The sequence below is a fragment of the Fistularia commersonii genome, chromosome 11, assembly GCF_037954325.1.
Source record: "Fistularia commersonii isolate RoL2024-O1a breed Wild chromosome 11, RoL_Fcom_v1.0, whole genome shotgun sequence".
NCBI lineage: Eukaryota > Metazoa > Chordata > Actinopteri > Syngnathiformes > Fistulariidae > Fistularia > Fistularia commersonii.
Genome location: NC_141294.1, coordinates 7,399,823 through 7,409,448, shown reverse-complemented (window position 1 = coordinate 7,409,448; position 9,626 = coordinate 7,399,823).

Here is a 9,626-nt window from a genome sequence, read left to right as displayed (position 1 = left end):
AACCTGCCACAGCGAGGTTGCCTCTTTGTCTAGAAAACTGACAAATGGAAATTTCTGATAGTAAATAAACTTCCTGCTCAAAATTTGACCGGCAGTTTTGCAATCCATATGGCAGCACAGTTCCCAAAAAGATGACTTTCTTCAAGTGGAAGGAAGTTCTAACCTAAAAGGGTTTCAACTGTCTCCTCTGTGTAGTGATCTGAGATAGTTAGATGATGTTTGTAAACCCAGAATGAACTAGAGGCAAGAACCTGATACACAGTGTCCTAACTTTCAGAAAAATGAAGCTTCTAGACCTGATTGGCGGGGGGAAGACCATCCATCGGACTTTGCATGGTGCAAATACATGAAACAATAGAATATATGGGCTGGTATTGCTGTCATTACAGAGAGTATCCATATTACAGAAAACAATCACAATAGCCAGCGATTAATAAACATGCACACAAAACAACTAAAGACCACTTCCATCGCAGTGTTGGAAGTAAAAATTTACTTTTGAACCAGTAGCCAGCCGCTCTCTCAGGACCAATGATGTTAAGGAAAAGCAGCCACTCCATGCACTTCCCTTCTCTAAGCGTATTGATTAAACAGTCCTTACTGATGACTGCTCTGTCTCGGAGACAGTAAAGAGGGTTCTCTGTCACATTTAAATCACAGATCTGTCTATATATTATTAATTTCTTTTAAAAAAGAAGGGGGGAGGTGTCACTTGAGTTAGAATTTTTTTTTAATCTACTGTTAAAATCTTTTTTAGCTACATGAGTATGGACGACAGATTATTACGTTCATGTTTCCAGAGTAAACTCACTTTATGCTTTTTTTTCTGTGGACTGGACTGAATTCTCAAAAAGATTTGATCCAACTATTTTTGACTGCTCCCCTATCAGAATTACGGACCATTTCATTCTCAGAAAGAGCACAGAGTTTGATGTATTTGATTTTCTTGATCAACACTAACTTGGTAGCTCCCACACCTGTGAGCTCTGAGGTCGAACCATTTAAATTTACTGATCCCGAGAGATGCTTTACTCTTCATGACACAACCTCCCGGTAAATTCACCTCCAGTGCAGAGTGCAACCGCTTTAAACTGTGATGCTGCTGCCATTTACTGAGGGTTTTCTTGTAGCTTTGGAAAGTATTCCGGGGAAGAAAAAAAAATCAATATGCCGGAGCGGACACGTGTTTGATACAATGAAATGGCACAATATATTGCAAGAACATATACAAGGGAGATGAGGACAGCATTTGTCTGAGAGGGAGAGACAACTCTGTGTTGGCTGCATTTATATGTTGATTGATGCCCAAGTTATTGTCCAGAGCGATGACGGAGATAACTGTGCGGCAGAGGTGGAGGTATTCACCCCTATAGTGGAAATAGGATGTAAATAATGGACTTTATGCTGTGCATGATATTGAGCCTACGCCTACTTAAAGATGCCCAGGCTATAAATTTGAATTGGCATATACACAGAGGCGGCTACTGTGGCTTAAAGAGTACAGAGTAAAGTACTTTGTAAGCACTAAAGGGTGCATATATTGAGAATTTACAGCCGGTGAAGACCCATGCAAAATGTGTTTCTTCTTTTCAACGTTGATTTTTTTCCATTTGAATATCTCAAGGCCATGCATTGCTGAAGACCCTAAATATTAGAACGGTTTAGTAACTTACAACCAGATGGTATGTGGATGACAGACTCAGTTATCAAGTACATGTAATGAGAAGGCCACTGTAGATGATGCCTGTCAACAGATTTCTTTGAAAAACAGCAGTTTAATATCCATATGCATGCATGCTATCAAAGTGTGAAATTAGCTGTCCTGCTGTCATGAATGTATCACCTGACAGAAAATGAATGCAAAGAACAAATTCATACTCAGTCAGGATGCTTGTTTGGAAATGCTTTTCATTTTCTGCAATGGCAAAAGCCTCCCTCCCGTTCCCATGACAATTTTCAATAAATTTACTCCTGATTTGTGATCATTTTAAATAATCTCATGTAGTCGAAACGATGTTCTGGGTCTAGGCATTATATTTGGTTGGAGAAAAAGCAATGTCTTCAACCTTGCACACACCGGTTTGATGATGGAAACCATAATATAGGTCAAGTCCCAAGCAGCTTCCCTCTTCTCTCTGTCAAACACTCACAGGCATCAATATAATTGGAAATAGAAGTGTCTGTATCTTTAGAACATCATTTGAATGGATAGAACTCCACTCTTGCATTTAAAAAATCATTTGCGTTTCCTTTTATTTATCTATTCATTTGGAAAAAAAAATATATTCCACAGCATTGTGTGTTTGTGGTCTGAAATGATGTTTATGTGATGAATTATTCCTGGGTATTATCACATCAAATGTGTAAAGCTCCTCCCAATACTGCCTGATATGTGCCTCATGCAGTTGTTATTCGTTATCTTAGATCATTTCACCAGCTGTGAAATTGCTTCCCTTTCTTATATATAATTCCAATTTTCTTTCATTCTTGACTGATTTTATTTTGAAAAAACATCAAAAATGAAGAAAACCAAGACATACAAGCGGCAAAACATTTTTTCGATTTTTGTCCCTGAAAACCAATCAAATTCTGTGACCTTGCAACTACAATTTTAACAACTGCCAAACTCAAAATGAAAAGATATCCAGGCAGTTGCAGGTTTTCCACAACCAAATGTACCTTAAATGTTTTATGTTTGTTATATACTCAGTGTTTATTCAAGAGGAAATGTTACACTTGTGTCTAATTTATGAGACCAAATGGTGTCAAATGGCAAGTTTTTTAGTGCATTAGGGCAAAATGTATTCAGTGTAATTTTGATTTTATTATTTTTCAAATCACCCCCCTCCCCCTTCCTTCAAAAGGAAAGGCTTTAATAACGATTATCACTCCCTCAGGCTGCTCGGTCGTGACGATTTCAAACTCTGTTTTCTGGCATCGTATGCTGGCTCTCGTGGTTGAATCTGTACTTAAAGATATGTCTGCTCTCACAGGAAACACTTTTACCAATACTGAACTGCAAAACGTGTTTTGGAGTTCTAATGGCTGCAGGCAATGTTGAAGCTCACAGAGCCTAAATATGATCTTTACCCTTAGATCTTTACAAACAGGAACTTTAACATTACATGTAATTTCTTCAACAGGTGCGTTTATACTTTAGTATAAAGTGAGCCAGTGGTAATGCCTCAGGCGATAGGATCAACACAGTTTTATAGTTTTGTTACAAGTAATGTAACATTTGGTACAGCAGTGCTTCAACATCCTCCGACAGCCCTCCACAGACCCTCGACATCATCGCTGAAAGTGTACACGACCACTCTGTTGATTATTTCGCTGTAACATAGCAGACCTTCATCTATTAATTCTACTCAATTGAGGGATCCATCCATCTATGGTTGTGCGGGAATCATATACTGCAATTATAATCCTATTTACTCAGTTTTGATCCAGGCCCAACAGGATCTGTTTGGTATCATCCTTTTCTCTGTGTGATGCCTTGTTGTTTATATGATCAGGATTAATCCATATTACATCTCCTCTCACTGTGTAGGGATGCCTTGTAATCCAATGTAGACAATAAAATGCTTCTATTGCTGCAGGATTGGACAGCATTCAGGTATAGCAGCATTTTGGATACTATCATAACGTTCCAGCTTTTGTTTTATCCGTCACCTGCTGCTGGGATTTTCTGTAGCTATCTGGATGGACGGTCCAAATGAGAATAATGGCTGTCGTCGCTCTTTGAAAGGCTCATCAGTTCTGAATGGTATCTCCGGGGTTTGTACGCATAATCCCTCTGGTATCGTTGCGGGAGAAGAAGCCGTGTTTTGTAATGGAGAAAAACATCAGTTATATCAGTACTTTGTTCAGGATTACCAAAGTGTTCCTTTCTAAATTAACCTTTCATCACCACTTTCCTGTCACGAATGAACCAGGCTGCATTTAATTCATGACTCTCCCTCAGTGCTTCTTGACGCAGAATCTATTCCCCGTAGCTTTTTCTTTCTGAGCCTCCTCAGATCCACTTCTTATGTGTAGACCCTTGTTTTTCTTTAAACAAAATGTTATCGAAGCAGTCCAAGAGACATGAATCATCACCTCGATGATTGTGCAATTGTGCAATAAAATACATATTTTATCATTGTGGAGATTTTCCCTGACTGATGGTCAGAACAGAGTCAATTTAAAGATTGTGATGAACATTCTTATAGTTCTCTAAAATGTTTTAAAGAGGCTGGAAGGCTTTTGAAGGACTGAATTTCAATTAAATATTCATCAAATATTAGGAGTGTAATTTCCACTCCTGGTTTTAAAAAGCAAAAAAACAAACATAAAATAGGTATTCATAACCTTTTTGATCAGAGTAAAATGCTGCTTTTTTTTAATCATCACTGCTTCAACACCGTTGGTAGGCTTTTATTCACAGCTATTAGCGGAGACTTTTGCGGCCACTTGGTGTTAATTCAATCATAGATTGTGTTATTGTTAAGTCTGAGCCCTGACAGCTGAACTCTTGAAAAAGAAAATAAAGTGCCCCCTGTGAAAAAATGATCACTGATAAGTATTTCAACCCTGAATAAGAAAGAAACAAAGCATATAGTCCCTCTTCTTCTTATCATTTCTGTTGTTCCTTTTAGGAGTCACCTCAGCGACTCATCTGCCTCCACCAAACCCTCTCTTCTGCACCCTCTTCTCTCACATCAACTAACTTCATTCCCTCTTTCACTGCATCCATTGAGCTCCTCTTTGGTCCTCTTCCAGTATATTCCCCATCTCTCCCTCGCACAGATCCAGTCACTCCCAAGGAGGGCTTCAACATATTCATCTCTGCTACCTCCAGCTCTGCTTCCTCTCTGAACCAGATTGCATCACTCAAATCACCGTTGTCTTCTACAGCTTTCCTTTCATTCTGGCTGATACGTTTTTATCACACATCATATCTGACACTTTTCTCCACCAGTTTCAAGCTTTTTGCAGCCTTTTCTTCACCAGGGTATACCCCCATGAGATATTCCTCCACCTGCTCCATGCTCTCAATACAGATCACAGTGTTATCTGCAAACGTCAGAGAGATTCCTGTCTAACCTGTCCAAGCGGCTGCCCGCCTGGTGTTCAACCGTCCCAAATTCTCCCACACAACTCCCCTTCTTATGTCCCTACACTGGCTCCCGGTAGCCGCCCGCATCAAGTTCCTGGTGCTTGCCTACCAGGCAGTGAATGGGACAGCCCCATCTTATCTCCAGGTTATGGTCAAGCCACATGTCCCTACCCGTCCCCTCCGATCTGCCACCTCTGGGCTTCTGTCCACCCCATCACTCAGAACCGCCGGCTGCCGATCGAACCGGTCTCGGGTCTTCTCAGTCTTGGCTCCTCAGCGGTGGAACGAACTTCCGAAAAAGGTAAGAAAAGCGGGGTCGCTGCCCATCTTTCTCCGGGGGCTGAAAACATACCTCCTCACGAAGCACTACCCTATTAATCACACTTACCCCCCCAACACAAAAAAAGATTAAATGAATGTATGTATGTATGTATGTGGTTCTGAGATGGATATTCGGTTGAGTGGTCACCTTCTGACTTCCGAATGCTGGTACTTCGGATCTTCGGTGACTGAATTGCACTTCTTGTAAGTTGGATAAAAGTGTCTGTCAAATAACTGTAATGTAAATGTAATGTAACCTCATATGTCACCCTGTGCACCACCATAGCAAACAAGAAGGTGCTGAGAACTGATCCCTGATGCACACCCCAATCCACCTTGAACTCCTCTGGAGTGCCTACAGCACACCTCATCGCTGTCTCATAGCTCTCATACAATATCCTGCACCAGTCAATATTCTAAATAAATTATCATAATAATACAGGAAGGACCGAGGTTCCACAGGCAACCCTTGAACGGTTTCGCCAAAAACTATACTGCCACCTCTCTGAGAGACTTACACTTCCTGCCTCATCCTCACAGAATTCCATTCATTATGTACAGTACCTCTTATTCTGCACTTGGGGAGTCTTGGGGATGCTGGAACCTATCCCGGTTACCATGGGGATGAGGTGGGGCACACTTTGGTCCGGTTGCTAGTCAATCACAGGGCCACATATGGATATGAATCTAAATCAATACACACAAACATATATTATATACAAATAATATATATATATATATATATATCTGTGTGTGTTTGTGTGTGTGTATGTATATACATATATATATGTGTGTGTGTATGTATATATATATATATATATTTATATACATATATGGGGGTGTGTGTGTGTATATATATATATATATATATATATATATATGTGTGTGTGTGTGTGTGTGTGTGTGTGTACATATATATATTCCCTCTGTCATTCACGAGGAGAATTTTTACATTTTTTCCAATTAACCTTCTGCACGTTTTTGGAGTATGGGAGGAAATTGGAGAAATTGGAGGAAACCGACACAGGCACAGGAAGAACATGCGAGCTCCATACTGAAAGGCCCACAGTGGTAATCATGTGGGAATCAATCCTGTCTTTTGTGCTGTGAGGCGGAAGCACCGATCACTCTGCTACCATTTGTCCCTCCGCACTGCGATCCTAGATACCAAATAGGCTCATGCCTTCTTTATCACCCCTGTTTATTCAACCAACATGTTCCTTGAAGTCTGCAAGAATTACCACTCTATCACCTCTGGGGATGTTCTGCATCACTTCATCTAACTCACTCCACAATTTCTCCTTCTCTTCCAACTCATGTCTTACCTGTGGGGTATAACATCCAACACCATTGAACATTGCACTTTCAGTTTCCAGCTTCAGACTCATAAGTCTATCTGACACACTTTATACCTCCAGAACATTCCTAACAAACTCCTCCTTCAACATGATTCCTTCTTCATGTCTCTTCCCATCAATACCAGGATAAAACAACTTAAATTCTGCTCTTAAGCTTCTAACCTCACTACTTTCCTTCCCTGCATCATGTCACCCATTTCTCCCGCTGACCTGTCATCCTCCCGATACTCAAAGCCCCTACTTTCCCAGACTCTTGCCTTTCCTATTCTCTCTCCGTTTACAAACACGCCTTTCTCCTTTCCCTCTTCAACCCGCATCAGCCCAATTTCCACCGACTCTCTATCGGCTTTCAGCACCGATGGGGTCGCTGTTAACGACCCCATGACCGATCTGATGGGAAAGTCGAACGCTTGATTGGCATGTTGGCATAGGTTTTACGTCGGACGCCTTTCCTGTCACAACCTTTTGCATGTATCTGGGCTTGGGATTGTCTCAAGAAGAGCCCCATGACACAAAGCATAGGTCCTAAAGGTATTATTTTAATAACAGAGAGTGGAGTAGAATAGAATACAACTTGATTAATCCCCAAGGAATTAACATCAGCATCAACAAAGATGCTTTTCATATTGAATCCATGAGTCAGGTCAGTTCACAGTTATATTCAAGCTACAGAGGCAATATGTACTCCTGTGGTTTCGAAGTACAGAAAAACATTTAGAGAATTCATAGTAGGTGTTTGAGCTTGGACAGAAGATTACAGGAGCTGAAGCAAAGCTAATCGAGTGGATTTAGTCGTGCAATAATACCGTATTCTGTCGTCGTACCCAATTGGTCGAAGTGAATGCTCTGAATCTTCGCATTTATTCCAGTAGAAAGAATAAGATTATGTATTTTTCGTTCGGTGAGGGAGGGTATAGAGAAGGAGTCATAGTGGATGGAAAGAATGAGAGAAGGACACAGGAGATGGAAGTAAGTGAAGAGAGGATGTGTTTATCTCTTCTCTCCTTCAAAGCCAGAGGCTTGACTGAAAATGTGTGGGAGTTTTTTTTGTGTGCCTACTAAATCTGCCTCTCCCTTTCTGGCTCGGCAACCTTTTCTCTCTATCTGCTTCCCTTGCCGTCTTTGCCACTCCCTCACCAAGTTCCCTATGAACACTCTGTCAACTATCTATTTTCTATTCACCCCATCTCTTTTATTCTCGGGTCATATCTTTATTTGAACCTCTAGTCTCCATCATTGGTCGGGGATCAAAAAACCTTGAATACATCGAAGTCTGTAAAGCAGGCGGAGGGACTCTGTGCAGAATTGCCACAGCACTTCAAGCCTGAGAAAAGCTACTGGTAAAAGCTCCTCCTGACAGAGCTAAAAGATCGGCACACACGGTCAACCCGGATTCCCTTTTGACAAATTATATCAACATGTAAAATAAAATGTTCTGTAATTTGACTACCCGTTCACATCGCGGTAATCCGATCAAACAGGGCTTGATTACGATGACGGGGTGGGGGGGTGGGGCTTGCTTGCACAAAACAAGTATACAGATCTAACGTAGGGATGCTGCAGCTCCGATGTCCAGCTATGAGGCCCAATGGTCTTACTCAGTAATTATATATAAAACATTTAACCAAATGATGTGCTGTGTCTGTCTCACTGGCGCATCCCTGCTTAATAAGATGAGCGTTAATTGCCTCCGATATCAAGCGGTAATGAAAACAGTAAAGCAACAGGGTGACCTAAATACGGTGCAAATGCAGCTCTGTGACAGTAATTAGAACAATGACGACTTGGGCACAGCACAAGGTTCTGCCACACGAGGAAAGGATACAGTAGGTCCTTTCAAGTTATTTTCCGGCAAACATTCTTAAATTTGACAGTCAGGTTAGAGTTCAGTTCTTGTCCAGCATGGCCTTTGCAGTGTGTAACACCATTATATTCATCCTGAAAGCCCTTGGGAATTAAGGGGCATCCGGCTACCTTTTTATATTTTTCATCTTGACATTTTTGTCAAGGACATATATATATGTATGTATATATCACAATAATGAGGCTAAAACTTAACTTCTTGATGAGCCTGACAGTGAAAATCTGCATCAAATGTATTCTATTGAATGTAATTCATTTAGGTGCAGATGTGAGAGCCTTTGTGCGTGTGTTGGGAAGCGCTGTTTAAATTGAAACAAAAATAGCAGACCCATTGGCCTCCGATAACGTGTAAATACGATGTATTAATGTTAAAAAGACCATGAACAAAACGGGCATTCGTGATTCGTCTCTTCAGAGACGGAGCTGCTTCAGTGAGTTGCTATTGAATACTATGTGCCAATGATTTTTCATTCATCCATCTGCCCAGAGTGTACCTGCAGCTGTGCGCTGAAAAGAGATCAGATACCACCGAATGCATTGTCAATTACTCTGATGATCCATTTTCTATCTCGCTTTCAGATGCAAATATCATTCCCAGATACAGATGATGAGATATCAGACAAAAAGCAACACCTTGTCTCCGCACCGGCCCGAAAACAGGACAGAAACGATGGGTCTGTCGAAATCGGCACTCGTGGAGGATGTATTTTATTGAATTGTAGAGGTGGGACTATTGTATTTACGGTGTTTACAGTTCCATAATATGGAAATGCTCAAATAGTTTAATTACCCGTTAAGATATATTCCATTTAGACTCAACCAGTCGTTTTTCAGACTCTGCCATCCTGAATGTGCCCAGCAGGTGGCAACATGATGATCCTGACCGCCATCTGGAAAGTTGACTGTCAGTCAAAAATAAAATCTGACAGGATTTTACGTTCAACAACTGACTTTATTTGAACTTCACATTATCCCCCCCAGCTGGA